The 18,914-nt window shown below is 40.8% G+C and overlaps 1 long non-coding RNA gene across 1 annotated transcript in view; it reads right to left on the bottom strand.

Moving 5' to 3' along the window:
• The window catches only part of LOC306988040, a 403,025-nt gene that overhangs the window by 38,489 nt on the left and 345,622 nt on the right, over nt 1–18,914 (bottom strand). The window lies entirely within an intron of this gene.

Raw genomic sequence — 18,914 nt, 5'->3', positions numbered from 1 at the left:
TCCCTTAGTGTTTTTAAATCCCTTAAAACTTACTTTTGTAGGTTAGCTTTTATGTGATTCATGTGATTACTTTGTTTGTTTTTATTGGCTTTTTATTGTTACTGTTTGGTTGTTTTTATGGCCTGCACTGTTATGTGTATCTTATAATTGTATATTTTTTATGTAAAGTGCTTTGAGATGCTACTGTTAAAGGCGCTATATAAAATAAAGTTTATTATTATTTATTATTGGTCTCGTCTGAGGAGCAACTCCTCCATCTAGTGGCTCACACTGAACTCACATGTTATCACGAGTTATTTACTCAGTCTCTGTAATGAGATCCAGTGATTGTGTCTGTTACTCAAGAAAGCCTCTAGATGGCGCTGTGTTCAGTATTATGTGACAAACACTATGAAACGAGTAATGAAGAATAAAACCACATGTTGAAGTGTTCAGAGAAAATAACCAGACATGTTAAAACTGCACTGAGAAATATTTCATTCAAATCACTGAACAAAACATGATACCAGGAGTGAACTCAAACTAAAAACAGCTGACTGGATATTTTCTCTTTTTCAGACCATTCTCTGTAGACCCTAGAGATGGTTGTGTGTGAAAATCCCAGTAAATTAGCACCAACAACCATGACACGTTCAAAGTCACTTAAATCCCCATTCAGTTTGAACTTCAGCAAATCGTCTTGATCATGGCTGTGTCTGAAATCGCCTCCTATACCCTTAAATATGACACTATTTGAGGGATCATTACGCTTTACATTTGTGGACATCCTCAGATCTCAGTCGTTTGACGAAAAAGGCTTGGGGCGAAACGGCCTCAGGTGGAAGTGTAGAAGTTTTGAAGATAAATAACGTGTTGTAACTATAGCTAGCTTGTTTGTTGGCAAACTACAGTGAAGTTACAGAAATATTTCGTGCTAGACTGTGTTTTTATAAGCACAACACTGCATTGTGTTCAGAGGTTACCAGTGAAACTACTTTATTTCTGCTGTTCATAAGCGCCATCTACTGTCAGAGAGTCCATTACATTTTCATTCGGCCCGTCGCTGTTTTCCTGCAGACCAATGTGAACAATGTCATGTTCTCTTCTGTATAGAGCTGAACCAGTGTAACGTTTAGTTAAAACTGTAAGAATAAAATATTGTAACAACACAGTCGGCCTTTATCAGCACTAGTTCTTTGGCATGGGTTTGGTGTCCCTTCCCTAAGCCAACCCTCAACTACAGAACAGTCTCTTTTCTTCCCTTTGTGTCTATCTTTGTGTCTATCTTTGTGCCTATCTTTGTGCCTATCAACCCTCTGCACTTTTGTCACAGAACAACCTATTTGATGACAACCAGTCTGGCTTCAAAAGTGGACTCCACAGAAACCGCCCCGCTGACCGTTGCTGAAACTCTACGGCTGGCGAGAGCGAACGCCAGATCATCTGTCCTTGTTCTACTAGATCTGTCAGCTGCCTTTGACACTAAAGCACCAGATCCTCCTGTCCGTCGTTTCTGGCTCGGGCATCACTGGTACGGTATTTCAGTGACTTCAGTCTTACTTTACAGAGAGATCTTTCAAGGTTTAATGGACAGCAGGGGTATCATCTAGTCACTGGAGTGCCTCAAGGTTCAGTGCTCGTTCCTCTTCTGTTCTCCATTTACACAGCTTCACTTGGAAAGATCATAAATGTGCATGGCTTCTCCTACCACTGCTATGCAGAAGACATGAAGCTCTATCTGTAATTTCAACCTGATGATCCCACGGTCTCAGCTTGTATTCAGACATTTCTGTCTGGATGAAGGAGCATCATCTACAGGTCAGCCGTGCAAAGATGGAGATCCTTGTTTCTCCTACAGACCCATCAGTTGACCACAACCTCACTGTGTATCTGGCGTCCACAACATTAACACCAACCAGGACAGCAAGGATCCTGGGGGTTGTGTTTGACGACCAACTCTGTCTCATATTTCGACAGCAGCTCGATCGTGCAGGTTTGCTCTCAGAAAATGTTACATCAGAAAAGTCTGAAGCAGTGTCTATTGGCAGATGATCCAGAACGCAGAAGCACATCTGGTTTTCAAACAGCCAAAGAGAACCGATCACACCACTCCTGATCTCACTCAACTGGCTCCAAATAGGGGATTATCACGCTGATACGTAGTACTTCCGCATTCAGTGATCTTTGTGCACTGCCACTTCCGGTGAATCACTCATCACTCTGGCGAACCCATGATGGACGACCCTAAGTTTATTTATACTGCATCCCCACCTCTGCATTATATATTTATACAAACATACGTGCTACCTTGTTTTATTTTAAAGTTTGGCCCTTCATCCCGGCGAACCGCTTTAATCCACTTCTTCCTTAGACTCAGTTCAGTCGGGAATCCATGGAAACTTAAATAAGGTTGGCGTTGTTTGTTTGATTGACAAAGTGGAACAGAGCAGTGACATCTAGCCTTCGTTTCAGCCATTGTTGAACTGCGCCGGAAGTGGACATGTACAAAGTTGAAAAATCCCGCCCATGAAACCCGGAAGCGTGATAATCCCCTATTTGTTAAAGGTGTTAATGCCTCATTACCGTTAAAGCATGAACCTTTTCCGTGGTCAAGTCAATCCCCTTTGCAGAAAGCAGCATTCCCATTAACACTAGCTTGTTCACATTGTATTGTGTTGAGGGTCAATGCACAGTCTACGAGCCTCCGCTAAACTGCATGTCGTCTCTGATCATATGCCTCTTTGTTTGGAGCAAGTAGAATAATATCATCAGAGATATTCTCCAATCCCTCAATACCTGCAAGTGCTGATGTGACTTTGTTGATTTTGCTCGCTGGCCGACGACACGCTCTCTTGTGTCACTCTGGACTGTGCTGTAAGATCCAGTTGATCGAAACCCCATATCAGATCAATCTTACTGAACACAGTTCATACCTTGAAGGAGCTCGTCTAGAGATGATTTGGGCACCGGTCCCGAATTATTGCTTTATTTGTTGGCCTCATATCCAAACATTTGCTCAAAACAGCATCTCATAACTGATTATGTTTGTCAGCTCTGACGTCACAGTCTTTAGCAGCTTGTCTGAGCCGTGTGAGAAATTGTTGTACAGTCTCACAATGTTTTTGTGTGAGCGTCTCACTAATGCGGTGTTCACTCTGAACAAAGTGAGCATTTAGAGAATCACATCAGGGTCATAATCTAAAGCTGTTGAATATTAATCATATGAAGATATCAGAGAACACTTTCACAGTTATAGCAGGCGATCTGTTCCTGCTCCATAAAACCATTAGAGAAACTCTGAAATCAGTCTGAGAGGAGAAAAAAATTGAGACAATATTGATCAGAAACGAAGAACAAACGTCCTGAAGAGAGTTACAGGAGAAACAAACACTCACAGGATCTCAGGACAAGATGAAACTGTTGCTTTAAGATGTTTTTAAGATGTTATTGGTCAGTGTATTTCTGTTGAAAGTCACACAATTGACTTACAGGAAGTTCAGGCCTACTGGAGCTCAAAGTGTCGATGATCAAAGTGTGAATTGAGCCGCTAAAAAAAGATCTACACGGTCACATGCATTAACACTGAATAAATAGGCAGATATTTTAACTGACGGTAGAGTTTCACTTCACTTTACTACAGAGCAGCTTCACTTCAGCGCGTCTGTCATTTTCTTAAACTTTAAGTTTTGAAGAGTTTGTCTAGCCTGGCCAGCCAGACTTACATCAAGATGTTTAGTCTGGACACTCTCCATAGACTAGGCTTACTCCGAGAGGCGGGATAAACGGCTGTCTCTCAAAATCCCTCTGCACGCAATAGGATAGCGCTACAACCAATCAGAGCAACGAAGAAGGTGACGTTTTCCCACCAGCGGAGCTAATTGGTATATTAAACTTTTTCCGTATCCAGTCGGCAAAACTCCGAGCACATCTTCCTTTTTTAAAAATGATTTAAGTGCCGTTTTTTGCTCTTTTCTTAAAGAGAAACTTAACTCCAAGTCCTCCAGAGTCGCGGCCAAAGCCGATTCGAAAGACTGCTGTTCGACAGCTGCTGCCGCCATTCTTTGTTTACAAGTGCCTATGCCAGCCGTCGCAACTCTGTCGTCATATGTTAAGCCCGCCCCGCATGCTCTATACACGACGTGATTGGCCTGACCCAATCTGGGTTTTTGCTGCTAGAATGTGTATTGAGAGTTGCTAGACTGGCCCTGGCTGCAAAATACATTTTGCTGCCGCTAGGGGCGTCTAGATTTCTAGGCTAGAGTTTGTCTTTTCATATTTGTGACTGAAACCGGTGAAGATGTTTCTCCCTGTTTTGCTCTGCTTGTGTTTCTGGCGTCTGGATGGTGAGTTTTAAACATGTTTTTGTGGCTACAGTTGTTTCTGTTCTGGTACTATGTAATAAATGTCTGGTTAATTTAGTCAGAGAGGATCAACATGTGATCCTTGAAACAATTGCTATACAGTGCACAACAGCATTTACTAAATACTCTACAGACAGAAAATAACCACAGCGGTGCATAAGGTATATTCATATATAATGAAAAACACTAAATCTTACAGTCAGTACAGAGTTACAGAGTAACAGAGTTTGAGGCGTCTGCATGTCACTGAATACGGTTTCCTCAACAGAGTAATGCTTCAAGTTCTCACTCATCATGCGTTGTCTTTTGTTTTGTCTGGTTTCGGTTGGGATAAGATCGCAGCTTATTCTCCAAAGCTCATTGAACTTTTATTATTATTATTATTATTATACATTTTATTTAATGGCGCCTTACATGACACTCAAGGACACCTTACAAACACAATAAAACAATCAACAATAAACAAATACTCATTATTAAAGCATGGATACCAGTCTTAATATGTAAAAGTAATCACATAAAAGCCTGCCGAAAAAGATGGGTCTTAAGGCGAGATTTAAAACCCGAAGACTTCCACTGTTTCGCACATCCTGTGGCAGCAGGTCCATAAATAAGGAGCTGCATGACTATAGGCTCGGGACCCCATGGAAGTAGTGCGAGTTTGAGGAAGAACAAGTGTGAGTGAAGAAGATGATCTTAAAGTCCGAGAAGGAGTGTAAATATGAAGAAGGTCAGATAAGTATGAAGCGGCAAGATGAATGCCAACCAGACCACCCCAATCCTTGTGGAATAGCTTGTTGGAAAGTGCCCGTCCCCGCCTAGCTTCGATTCGATTTTGGTGCAATTTGGCCCGGGCATTCCCGAGATATAAGCCAAAAAAGGATTGCATTTGAACGGGAATAACTCCCGGCCCCAATCGCCCACCAACACCAGGATGGTCTCATTACACAGGGCCCCTCGAGCACTATCTAAGCTCCGATTTTCAGATTTTTTCGCCTTCTCGTTCCCGAAATATAAGTGAAAAACCAAATTTCCATTCATTCATTCACTTCAACTGTAAGATAGAGGCTGCAATACCAGTGTTGTCCACTAGAGAGAGCAGCAGGATTATATTTGTAATCTTTTTATCAGCTTTCAGCATTGACTAACAAACAAATGCTTAAAGCTATATCTTTGTTATTTTGATGGACGTGTAATGTGTGTAAGCATGCATAATGGAGTTAACATGGAAAAACTGGTTTGGTTTAGTGCAAAATACTGGTAAAAATCAAGACTTGTAAAAGTACATGTTAAAAGACTATTAATAAGTAGAATGTCCAGCAGAGGGCAGTAGAAGACCACTTATTGGCTCACTTTCATTTTACATGTATATATTTAGACACTAAAAAATCCCTTACATAACGATTAGCCTACTATTATAACACAATCATATTTTGTCAGAGTTTATCACTTCATTTGTTCTGATGCTTCACATTATTGCTAGCAACATGGTAAATCATGGTAAATAACGCTAGAAACATGGTAAATCACAGTAAATAGGGTAAATCATGCTAGAATGTGGTGTATCATGGTTAATCATCCTGTAACATGGTAAATCATCCTGTAACATGGTAAATCAAGGTAAACAAAGATAAATCATGGTAAACTATGGTAAATCACGCTAGAATCATATTAAATCAAACTAGAATGTGTTCAATTGTTGTAAATCATGCTAGAACAGGGTAAATCATGGTGAATCATACTAGAACTTGGTATATCATGGAAAACTATAGTAAATCATACTGGAACATGGTAAGTCATGGTAAAACATACTAGAACATAGTAAATCATTATAAATCATCCTAGAACATGGTAAATCATGGTAAACTTTGATAAATCATGGTAAACTATGGTAAATCATGCTAAATGTATGGTAAATTGTAAATCATGGTAAATGGACTTTTCTATCTATGATGTCAGTGGTTAAAAGCTTGCTAAATACAACTTAATGTCTTAAATGCTTTAATGTGCTCAAAGGCCTTAAAGGCTTGAACACCGATAAATGCTGCTTGCAGCTTTAATTTATTATTGGATTTTTCTAATATGTGTAGCTTGTAGCCTATATAGGTTCCTCACTGTGCATACTGTTATTTTGGTCCTGCAAAATCAATATTAATGAAAGAAATCAAGCAACAACGTCTAATTTTTTTTATTCAAAAATATTAATTTCTCTGCTGTGGAAGGACTTAGCCTACTTCTTTTTTACAGATAATTTCTCCAGCCTTTGAAAATATCCTCTCACAAGGGACACTTGTTGCTGGCATACAAAGACATTTTTTAGCTAGGACATAGGCTACAAATGAGGAAAGATTACTGCTCTCTCTCTCCAGTAAGTTAGTGGATCATCAGTTATTGTACAAATACAAATACATTTGGGTTGATGTATTTTTTCACTTCCACTGTGGCATCAGCTGTAGCATTGTGTATCATCTGGGTTTGATGGATACGAGTATCAAAAAGTTCCCATAAACTGTCCTGTGTTTCTACTGGTGTTGATGGTGGTGGTGATGATGGGTCTGATATCTATCTATCTATCCATCTATCTATCTGAATATGTATCTATAATCTATGTATATACTGTAGATATGTATCTAGATATGTACCTAGATATGTATCTATCTATAATCTAGCTGTCTATATATATATTTATATCTATGTATTTATTAATGTGTCACTATATCACAAAAAACCCACTGTACAGATATGCGACTGACACATTAGCTGGTAAGTATTCAACTGCCTTTATTAAACATTTCGTGACGTTACAGTTCCCTGCTACGGTGGCCTCTTAGGACCCTAATAGTGTCTCACAGGATATCCTTACATCTCCCTTATTCAGTAAACAAAAACATATTCACTGTGCATTCTTTAAGCATAAAAATAAATGAATAATTTGGTGCCAGAGGTTGCCAGTACTTAACACACCGTAGGAAGACGGTCTTTACCCCCCCTCATTCAAGAAAGACTGTGTCACGATTACTTTAGCCTAACCTGAGCACGGAACATGACTCAACCATAAGGCTATACATTACCTGATTAACTCATGACCAGATACTAAGGCTCAACACATTTAACTTTTTTTTTTTTTTTTTTTACAATAAACTTGTTATAACTCAACTGTGTAATGATGAGCTTAAAGCCATCTGCTATAAATCAAGTCTGTCAGGGGCTTTTCTAATGCGCTCTGACCGTCTCTCTGGAGCTGCCTCTGGCTCCGTCATGACAGGTGCATTCTCCTCTAAAACCACTGGCTGATTGTTTGTTGCCGTTCCATGCTGTGCACATTTGTCCATGTACTCCTCTACTGAAGGAACTGCATTGCTGGCCTGTGTTTTAAGTAGCTGCAACCTGTTTCGTCTGACCAGAGCCCCGGTGTCCGTCTGGACTGCATAGGACCTTGGAGCCACTTCATTCAGCACTGTTCCAGCGCGCTGCCAGTCCTGTCTTTCTGTGTTGAAAACTCTGACTCTGTCACCCGCCTGCAGAGGTTGCATTGCTTTTGCTGTGCGATCAAAGTATCTCTTTTGTTTGTCCTTTAATTTTTTCATGGCCTCCAGCACAGGTGTGGGGCCTTGTTTCTTCACTGTTGGGATCTGTGTCTGTAGTCGTCTGCCCATGAGCAGTTCAGCCGGAGACTTCCCACTCGCCAGAGGTGCTGCTCTATAAGCCAGCAGAGCCAAATAAGGATCCTCACCATTCTCTATTGCCTTTGTCAGAAGACTTTTCCACTATTTGAACACCCTTTTCAGCCTTGCCATTTGCCTGTGGAAAGTGTGGGCTTACTGTGATGTGTTCAAATCCATACTCTCTGGCAAACTGCTTGAACTCCTGACTGGCATACTGAGGCCCATTGTCCGAGACGACAGTTCCTTGAATGCCATGTCGTGCAAAGCTGCACTTCATATGCTTAACTATTCCTGTTGCTGTTGTGCTCGTGAGCAAAGCCATCTCAGGATAGTTGGAGTAGTAGTCGATCATCAGTAAATACTCTCTGCCTCTGAAGTGGAACAGGTCCGTCCTAATTTTTTCCCAGGGATGCTCCGCCCTCATGTCTGTGAGCAGCGGTTCTCTTTGCTGTCTGTTATGGAAAGTAAGGCAAGTGGCACAGTCATTGATCATCTCTGCTATGTCACGATTCATGCCTGGCCAGTAAACAGTCTGTCTGGCTAGTCTCCTTGTTTTCTCTATGCCCAAGTGCCCTCTATGCAGTATTCGGAGGACCTCCTTCCGCAGCTTTGTTGGGATGACTATTTGGTCACCTTTTAGCAACAGGCCATCAGCTACCGCCAACACATCCTGGAATGAGTAGTACTGCGGGCACGCTTGCTTTGGCCACTCATTTCGCATGTGCCATATCATTTTCTGGAGCTGGCGGTCCACTACCGTCTCCATTACTATTTTCTCTTTCAGGGTGGGGCTCACAGGTAGAGCCTCCACCACAGCATCCACGTGGCCTCTTATGGCTTCATATTCCTCCGTGCCGTCTGTGTTCAGTCCTTGTGCTGGTCTGGCCCTTGACAGAGCATCAGCCACTACCAGGTATTTCCCCGGCTTGTATGACAGTTCATAGGTATACTTCTGTAGACGCATCATCATACGCTGAATGCGTGGTGTCATCTCATTCAAGTGCTTTTTGCTGATAGTTATGAGTGGCTTGTGGTCAGTCTCAAGTTCAATGTGTGGCAAGCCAAAGACATAAGAGTGGAACTTGTCACAGCCAAAGACGAGCCCCAGACACTCTTTTTCTATCTGCGCGTATCTTTGTTCTGTTTCTGTCATGGATCGTGCAGCATAAGCCACTGGTTTCCAAGCCCCATCATGATACTGCAGCAAGACGGCCCCCAGTCCCTCTTTTAAGGCGTCTGTGGAGATTTGTGTCTTCTTACTCGGATAAAAAAACAACAACACTGGCTCTGTGCTTAAAATGTCCTTGATTTCTTTCCACTCTTTGTCATGTGTCTGGTGCCAGGACCATTCTGTGTTTGAATGCAGGAGCTGGCGGAGAGCAACAGTCTTTGCGGCAAGGTTAGGTACAAATCTTCCCATGTAGTTCACCATCCCTAATGCTCTTTGTACCGTCTTCTTGTCTGTTGGCTGGGGCATGTCAGTCACTGCTATGATTTTGTTCATGTCCGGCTGTACTCCTGCCGGTGTCAGTCGATCCCCAAGAAACGTGACTTCTTGGGTGCTGAACTGGCATTTCTCCTTGTTCAATCTGAGCCCGTACTTGTGGACTCTCTGAAGTGCACTATGCACTCTGCTGTTGAGCTGTTCTTGGGTCTCCGCCCATATTATGACATCATCAATATAAACCCTGACCCCCTCCAGTCCTTCAAACACATTCTCCATTGCACAGTGAAAAATTTCTGGTGCTGAGGAAATTCCAAAGGGGAGTCTCTGATAACTGTAGCGCCCAAAGGGCGTGTTGAAGGTGCATAGGTCTGCGCTTGCACTGTCAATTTGCAACTGCCAAAATCCATGTGACGCGTCAAGTTTTGTGAACCACTGTGGCCCAGCCATCTCACTCAGGATCTCTTCCCTCTTGGGAATTTGATATTGTTCTCTGAGGATGTTTTCATTGAGGTCTTTTGGGTCCATGCATATCCTGAGAGCTCCGTTTGGCTTTCTTACGCAGACCATTGAGTTGACCCACTCCGTGGCTCCCTTAGTGGGTTAAATGACATTTAATGCCACCATTCTGTCCAGTTCTTTGCGAAGATCTTGTCTCAGTGGAACAGGAATTTGACGTGGAGCATGCACCACAGGTCTAGCATTATCCTTCAGTTTAATGCTGTATGTGAACGGCAGCACCCCTATGCCATCAAAAATATTGGGATACTGCACTTCCCAGTTGTCTGCTTGTGATGTGGTGACTCCTGCATTTTTCAGCTGCGGTGACTGTAGGCCTACTTTTCTCTCTGTCTTGGCAATGTTTAGAACACGTTTAACAAGTCCCATTTCCTCACAAGCTTGATCTCCCAGTAGGGAGTCCTTCCCTTTCGGCACTATCACAAATAGTAGATGTCTCTTAATGTGCTTGTTCTGGACTTGTAATCTGCAGACGCCCTGTGTTTCAATCATTTGTCCATTGTAAGCTCTCAATCCCACTTTTTTGTTTTCTATAACTGGCTTGTGGCGCAGAGCTTTGAAGTCTTTTAATGTGATAAGATTTGCCATAGCTCCTGTGTCAAGTTTCATGTGAATCTCTGTGCCATTTACTTTAAGTGGCACAATCCACCTGTCTTCATTTATTGTGTTCACACTAACTTCCAGCGTTGAAGTGCCCTTTTTTTCCACAGTGACAGTGTCTGTATAGAATATGTCATCCTCATCATAGCCTTGCTCGCTCTCTTCCATCATATAAATTTGTTTCTTTTCTCTGGCAGAAAGGCACACTTTTGCAAAATGATTTTTTTTTTCTGCACTTCGAGCAAACCTTCCCATATGCGGGGCATTGCCTGAAGCGATGTTTCCCACCGCAGCTCCTACAGTTCATGACGTAGTCTGATCCTGTTTCACGTGCATTATTAGAACGTTCCCCCTCCGCGCGAGGTGCGCTAGCTCTGACCACCCTGTCTACATCCCCTGGTGCTTCAGTAGTAACGGATGGCTTCTCAAAAATCTTTATCTGTTTCTCAGTCTGTTTGCTAGCTCTGCACATTCTGATTGCATCTTCTAATTTCAGACTGTCCTCCCTTAGCAGGCGTTCCCGCACCTTTTTATTGTGTATTCCAAATACTATCTGATCACGTAGTATGGAGGACTGCATGTCGCCATAGTTACAGGATTGCACTTTCAGCCTTAGATCAGTCACATACGAGTCAAACGATTCATCTTGCTGCTGAACGCGGCAACGAAAAACATGTCTCTCGTATACTTCATTCTTTTTCGGACTACAGTATGCATCGAACTGCTCCAGAACTTTGTTCAGTTTGTTTTTATCTCCCGCCTCTGTGAACTCAAACGTATTGTATATTTCTATCGCTTGTGTCCCTGCTATCGTCAGTAACAATGCCACTTTCCTCTCACCGCTCTTGTCGTTGGCGCCAGTTGCAGTCAAATAAAGTTGAAACGCCTGTTTAAACTGTTTCCACGCATAATCAATATTTCCTGTGAGCTTCAATGGTTCTGGTGGTTTTATGACGTCCATCCCGTCTTTCTCACACAGACATCAACTATTTCATACTTTTACTCCTGGTACCATGTACAGATATGCGACTGACACATTAGCTGGTAAGTATTCAACTGCCTTTATTAAACATTTCGTGACGTTACAGTTCCCTGCTACGGTGGCCTCTTAGGACCCTAATAGTGTCTCACAGGATATCCTTACACCCACGAGGTCAATATGCGTTGATTTCACTTTTGGTCTGTTCCCGACCGTGTCAATCAAACGCTGATTCGGCGGATCACACCTGATGAAACATCTGATGAAACACTTCGAGGCTTCGTTTGGCCATAGTCACGTGACGTGTGTTTTGAATCACGCTTCGGATCAGTGTTTCGAAACATCTGCGCTTCGGGATCTCGCAGCTTCGGCGCTTCACAGGCTTTTCTCTCTAGTTGGAGACGCTTGTGCACTAAAATGTTGAATGTTTTGATTATATAAATTATATAAATAATCTATATAATAAAAGTAGGCCTATAAAATACTGATCAAGGCCTCTACACTTCTCAGTTTCTCCAGAAGAAAAGACCAAAAGACATTTTTTCTCGAGATTAAATCTCTCAGGAAACCAAATACAAATTTCTCTACACATGAATAATTACATTTACAGGTTAGTGTATGTTCCATTAACTCCGCTAACAAGCAAAAATGATAGGTGTAATTTATTGTGATTTGAATCAAAATGGAGTCTGTGGTGTTTTTTCTCTTTTATTTTATCTGTGTAAACATCTGTGTGTGTGGTTTGATCTGTCGAGCTTCTGCTGGGTGTTTATTATTGCAGCAGAATATTATTAATTTCACATTTATATGATTTAAAGTATTTTAGTGAAGCTTCATCAAACCAATATCAAGTGTTTTTAAAGCTTTAATCTGTGGAAAACTCTTCAGGTCTTCAGGAGTGTTTGGTGATAATGTGTTCTCCTGAAGCGTTTCTTTATTTTCTCTCCTGCTAATAAAAAGCTCCCAATCTTCGTTAACTCGTCTAACAATCTTCACTGTTAGATTGTTAAAATGTTTCTCAAATTAGTTTTGCTCTGGATGGTGAGATTAAAATGTTCCATGATGGCTATTTAAAACCCCATTTCAGATCAAGTTTACTGAACACAGTTCATACCTTGAAGGAGCTCGTCTAGAGTTGATTTGGGCACCGGCCCCGAATTATTGCTTTATTTGCCCGCCTCATACCCAAACATTTGCTGAAAACAGCATCTCATGATTATCTTTGTCAGCTCTGACGTCACATTACAAGCCGTGTGAAAAATGGTTGCAGTCTCAGTGTTTTTGTGTGGGCGTCTTATTAATGCGGTGTTCACCCTGAACATTTAGAGCGTCACAGCGGCATCATAATCTATAGCTGTTGAATATTAATCATATGAAGATATCAGAAGACACTTTCATACACACAGTTATAGCAGGCGATCTGTTTCTGCTCCATAAAACCATTAGAGAAACTCTGAGATCAGTCTGAGAGGAGAAACAATCCAGACATTTGATCAGAAATGAAGAAAAGCGTCCTGAAGAGAGTTACAGGAGAGAGCAGAGACAAACACTCACAGGATCTCAGGACACGATCAAACTGTTGCTTTAAGATGTTTTTAACTTCTCTAGTTCGTGAGAACTTTATGAGGCGCTTGTGGAAATAACACTATCTATCAGATCTAGTGGACGTTGTGGCCGACTGGAGCTCAAAGTGGTGAAGCTCAGATGACGTGAATAATCAGTAAAACACATCAAAACTGTTAAAGATGATTCGCCTGATTGTAGAGTTTCTCATGACTTTACTAGAGCAGCTTCACATCACACGTTGGTGAGTTTAAATGTGTACACATGTTCAAAAGAGTTATTTTGCTCAGATTCACAAAGATACCAATGTCTGCAATCAAAAGCCAGAGATCTCATTATGAACTCAAATATTTCTCATCAAGACCATCACAGGTAGCAAAATACTAATTTAAACTTTTTTGTTGTTGATTTTGTAGGCGATTATATGTCATATTAGATGAGCCTAAACAGAGACTGAGCTGGCGGCCATCCAAGACCACATCACTTCCTGTGAGAGAGGAGTCCAGGAGACGATCCACAAGTTTATACCAGAAAGCAAACTCAAAGTATGCGTCTACAGACTCATCCCCCAAGATACTCTAGTCTTCGGGGAGGGGAACTGAGGCAAAGGCCCCTACTCCCAAAAAAGGCTTTATACTTACCTGGTGAGCACATCATAACATGAGGTGAACTAATGCCGAACTAAGTCCTATAACCTCATTCAATGTCTTGTAGATTCCAGATACAAATGGCAAAAGTTACTATTATGGGGGTCACACACCGGACAATAAGCGCTGCGTCTAGGACAACTCGAGGTATCGCACACTATTGTTATGTTTAAGGACATTATGAAATTAAGATAATGTCTGTACTGTTATGATTGGACTGTACAATTAAATACAATCGTTGCTGAGTCTGCAGTTTGAACACTTTACCTCAGAGCATCCATGAACTGAATTAACTGAGAATCTCACCTGAAAATCCGATAACATCAGCAATTTTCATTCAAGCGGCTGATTTCTGTAAATGAATTTAAAACGAAATGTATATTGCAGCACAGGGTGAAGTCAGTATATACATTCATGACGATTTGAGGCAAATATGATGTAAATTTAATATAAAACTATGTAAATGGCGCTCTGTTGCATCAGGATTTTGAACAAGATCCTGAGCCGTTGCTGGGCGCCGCAGACAGACGCCGGTGTGCACACGTGACAGAAACAGAAAACAGGCTCTGTCGAGGACCAGTTCTCCTCTGAACGTGATGTGATTTTGATATTTCATCCAGCTCCTTCTGCTTGAAGATCACGCCGGCATATGGAGGAGGAGATGAAGCTGTTATAGGGGTCTGTGCAGAGATCTGGTCTGGATCTGGTCTTTGCTGAGGATCAGTGCCGACGGCTGTCTAGTCGACGAGGTCTTCACAGGCGGTCTGTCTCTAGGCCTCGTCTAGTTGTCACGATCTCTGCTGACATTCAGGACTGTTGTGTTCGTCTCTATGTGCATGTAACCCTTTTCACCCTAGGCCCGTGATGAGGCAAGTACGTTATACAGCAACATATAAAGTATTAAACCCTCTTAATCCCAATGCTTGGTAAAATGGTGAAAGAGACATCCCATTGTATGACAAACCTGTCTAGGAACACTATGGTTCTCACTATCTCTCTGCTTATCAATGAGTACCTGAAGGAATAATCTTGGATTTAAAACATATAGGATATTACCACAGAAAACACTGAGCTAAATACATGGCATGTGATGGAACAAACAACAAGAACATAGCTCAGTTTCCTCCTTTTGTATTATGCAAAAACCACATAACATTAGAACAACAAACATGAAAAATAAAATAAAAAACAATTTGAAGAAAAAACCCAATTTGAGCATATTCTGTTTTTTGCCGGTGTTTACATGGCCGTGCGCGACAGGGTTATTGCTAATATTCCGGTTTTGAACGGGTTATTGGCTGCTTGTAAACGTAGTCTGTGATAACCTGAGTGCACTCTTTTGTTTGTTTTGTTCTTTTAGCAGGCCTGCATTAGTTTGTTGGCGCGCTTAATGTTGGAGCTCATAGAGTGAAAGAAACAACGATACCTCCTGGCGTGCAGTGAAAGGCTCAGATCCTACCGCGTCTGTAACTCTCCCTCTTGTCAGGCGAACTCCGTTTGCAAGCGGCACAACGAGGGTTAAACAGCTTCATCCGTCCAGCACCGACAGCCAAACAGTCCCCAATGAAGAAAACATCTGCGTCCGCCAGCGAATCTCTTCTCGATGCCGGTTCCGTTCTCTTCTCTCGCGGGATAGTTCAAGAGGATACTTTATTAATCATTAAATCTCTAACATTAACAGATTGATTAGCGAGCTTTTCCTATGTGATGAACCATCCTTAAATGAACAGCGCAGAGATAATTAAATGATAAATCTTATTACATATGCATTAAACACTTTATCAACCCAACAAAATACAATAACCCACATATTTCAGAAATAAAACAAAATAAGTGACTGATAGTGACTAATATCGGCTGATATTGATCAGGTCATTAGATGCAGATCCACCATCTGATCTGGATACGGGCCAGATCCGGCTGACTACAGTAACCTCGGGATAAGAAAGAGACACAGACTGATATTAGATGCCGTTCCTCTTATGATGGTACAAGTACATTGGATGTTATGGGAAGTGTTCCTGTTCCGGTTGATTTATGCAGCCTAACAATCCTTTAACGGATGTGATTTATAGGGATGTGATAATGTGTTGTGTGTATGCCAGGTTAAAGAGATGGTCTTTAATCTAGATTTACACTGACAGAGTGTGTCTGCCTCCCAAACAAAGCTAGGAAGACTATTCCAGAGTTTGGCGTTAAATAGGAAAAGGATCTACAGCTTCCAGTGTATTTTAATATTCCAGTTATTATCAACTGGCCAGAACTGTGAGACTGGATGTGAAGGATTATAAAGTGACAAAAAAGCTCAAGTACTGAGGAACTAAACCATTCAGGGATTTGTTAGTTATGAGCAGGAATTTGAAATGTATGTGATGTTGGATAGAGAGCCAATGCAGTGTTGACAGAACCGGCTCATATGATCTCACTTCCTGTTTCTAGTAAGAAATGCGGCTTTAAAAAGAAGATTGACATCAAAGATCACTTCTACCAGTTGGTGTCACATCGACACTTCTCAGTTTCTCCAGATGAACATCACATTATACATGTGATTTACTGACTTATGTGTCTAAATGGACCCTGCAATAGTTTTCCTCTTTTATTTTATCTGTACAAACATCTGTGTGTGTGTGTTTGATCTGTCGGTGGATAAACAGCTTCTGCTGGATGTCTATCGTGTGTGTCGGTAGTTTGTGGCTGAAGCGTTTCTTCATTTCTTCATTCCTGCTAATAAGAAGCTCACAATCTTCCACTCAAAACATCTTTACACTGAAATAAAGTGAATCCATCAACAGTCAAATAAGAGTCACAGGTCAGAGGTCAAATATGATTGACAGCTCACAGCACTAAATAACACACAGATATCTAATCCAATTTTTCACTCTTCTGCTGTTAGTTATGAGCAGGAATTTTAAATGTATGTGATGTTGGATAGAGAGCCAATGCAGTGTTGACAGAACCGGCTCATATGATCTCACTTCCTGGTTCTAGTAAGAAATGTGGCTTTAAAAAGAAAGATTGACATCAAAGATCACTTCTACCAGTTGGTGTCAAATCGACACTTCTCAGTTTCTACAGATGAAAATCACTTTTCATTCAGGGCCAGAATTCATTTGAAAGTGTAAGATCAGCAAAAGCTTGTTGATGTTCGTGATGTTAAAGGAGACGGGTGTGTGAGCGGAAACTAACTGAGGTTGGGGGAGGATTCACACACAACCAGATAAATATCTCAGTTCAGTCTTTCTGATCAATCTGAGTGTTTAGACATTAAGAGTTACTATCGTCGGCTTTCCAGTGAACCGATGAAGAAAATGTTTCTCAAATTAGTTTTGCTCTGTTTGTGTTTGTGGCGTCTGGATGGTGAGTTTAAATGTGTTTTTATGTTTTAAGTTGTTTCTGTTCTGATGTGATAAATTACTGGTTAAGTTACTGGTAAATGTGTTTTTACTGGTTAAATTAGTCAGAAAGGATTTACATTCACTGTTATTCTCATATAGAAACAAATAATGTGTGATTTTGCTGAGAGATAACTCTCTTGTTTGAGATTAAAGTCGATCTTAATGCAGTTATTGATTATATAAAACCATTTAACTATTTCTCATTTTCATTCATCATCTTTTGTTTTTGAATTTCTGCAGAATATTAATCACTTCACATTTACATGATTAAAAGTATTTTAGTGAAGCTTCATCAAACCAACATCAAGTGATTTTAAAGCTTTAATCTGTGAAAAACTCTGTTCTTCAGATGCGTTTGAGTGGGAGTCAGTGAAGGAGGGAGATTCAGTCTCTCTAAACTCTGGTGTCACTGAAATGAAGGATGATGATGTGATTCAGTGGAGATTTGGAGATGAAAACACTTTAATAGCAGAAATCAATGTAACGGCCGACAGATTCACTGTATATGAAGATGTTCTTGATGGGAGATTCAGAGACAGACTGAAGCTGGACAATCAAACTGGATCTCTGACCGTCACACACACCACAACTGAACATGAAGGAGGTTATTATCTACTGATCAACAGTGAGATCAAGAGTTTCAGGCTCCATGTCTTTGGTGAGTAAACCTTTTGAGTGATACGGTCCCACATATGAGATCTGCAATGTTCAGTGACGTCACATGACAGTCAGAAATTGTTCAGATAATTTGAACTGTGGCGCAAACAAACATGGCGGCGTCCATCTCACATTTAAAATCAAGATCATGATCAGCATGATGGATCGCCATGGAAACAATAAGCGGGAAACGTTATAAAATAAATGCCTTGAAAAAAAACTCACCCAGTCAGAATCTCGCGTGAAAGGGTTAAATAGCCGATCGGTTTCTTCTGTTTTTAATGACAAAATTAAATTAAACTTTTTTTTTTTTCGTTGCTTTATGATATTGTTTATTTCCGTCACTCTAAACTCTGATAGTAATAGTAGTTTATAGTAATCTTATAGTAATCTTCAGGATTTTGAAATGTATGTGATGTTTGATAGAGAGCCAACGCAGTGTTGACAGAACGGCTGATATGATGTCACTTCCTGGTTCTAGTAAGAGCTCGAGCTGCTGGAGTTTGCTTGATAACACTTTACATTACAGCCGCAAATACTGCGCATTTAAAACACATTTACAGCGTAACTTTCAGTAATTATAGTGTACCTACAACATGCTAAGTTTTAGGAATAAAGTGGTAATAACCAGAAGAATTAACTAATTATTATACTGTAGGTATTTTAAAACTAAGGGAATCTTATTCTAATATTATGATACAACAATCTTACATTTGAAATAAATTTAGTGAGAACATACACTGCAAACCTTTTAGTAATTATAGTATACCAATACATATACGCTTTTAAAAATTTATAAGGTATATCTGCATTTATGGAGTATTTTCTTTTAACAAAAGTGCACTGAGAACTAAAACTATTGCAACTTTTGCTTAAAGCTGCAGTCCGTAGTTTTTCCTCTTTGTCGTCATCTCTGTTCGAAATATGCAATTCAAGTTAAATTAAAAACATTATTACAAGCTTACCGTTTTGAATCGAGCTATGGCTGTTGTATCTGTATCTGTAAACAGATACAGATACAAATGCAAGTAAAAAGGCGTTTATTACGGTGGTCAGATAAACACAGGTCGGGGAGACAAACACTCAGGTGGAGATGTGGCGCAGG

Source organism: Phoxinus phoxinus (assembly GCF_949152265.1).
Source record: "Phoxinus phoxinus genome assembly, chromosome: 20".
Lineage (NCBI taxonomy): Eukaryota > Metazoa > Chordata > Actinopteri > Cypriniformes > Leuciscidae > Phoxinus > Phoxinus phoxinus.
Note: the sequence above shows the minus strand (reverse complement) of the source record. Positions and strands in the feature narration are given on the sequence as shown.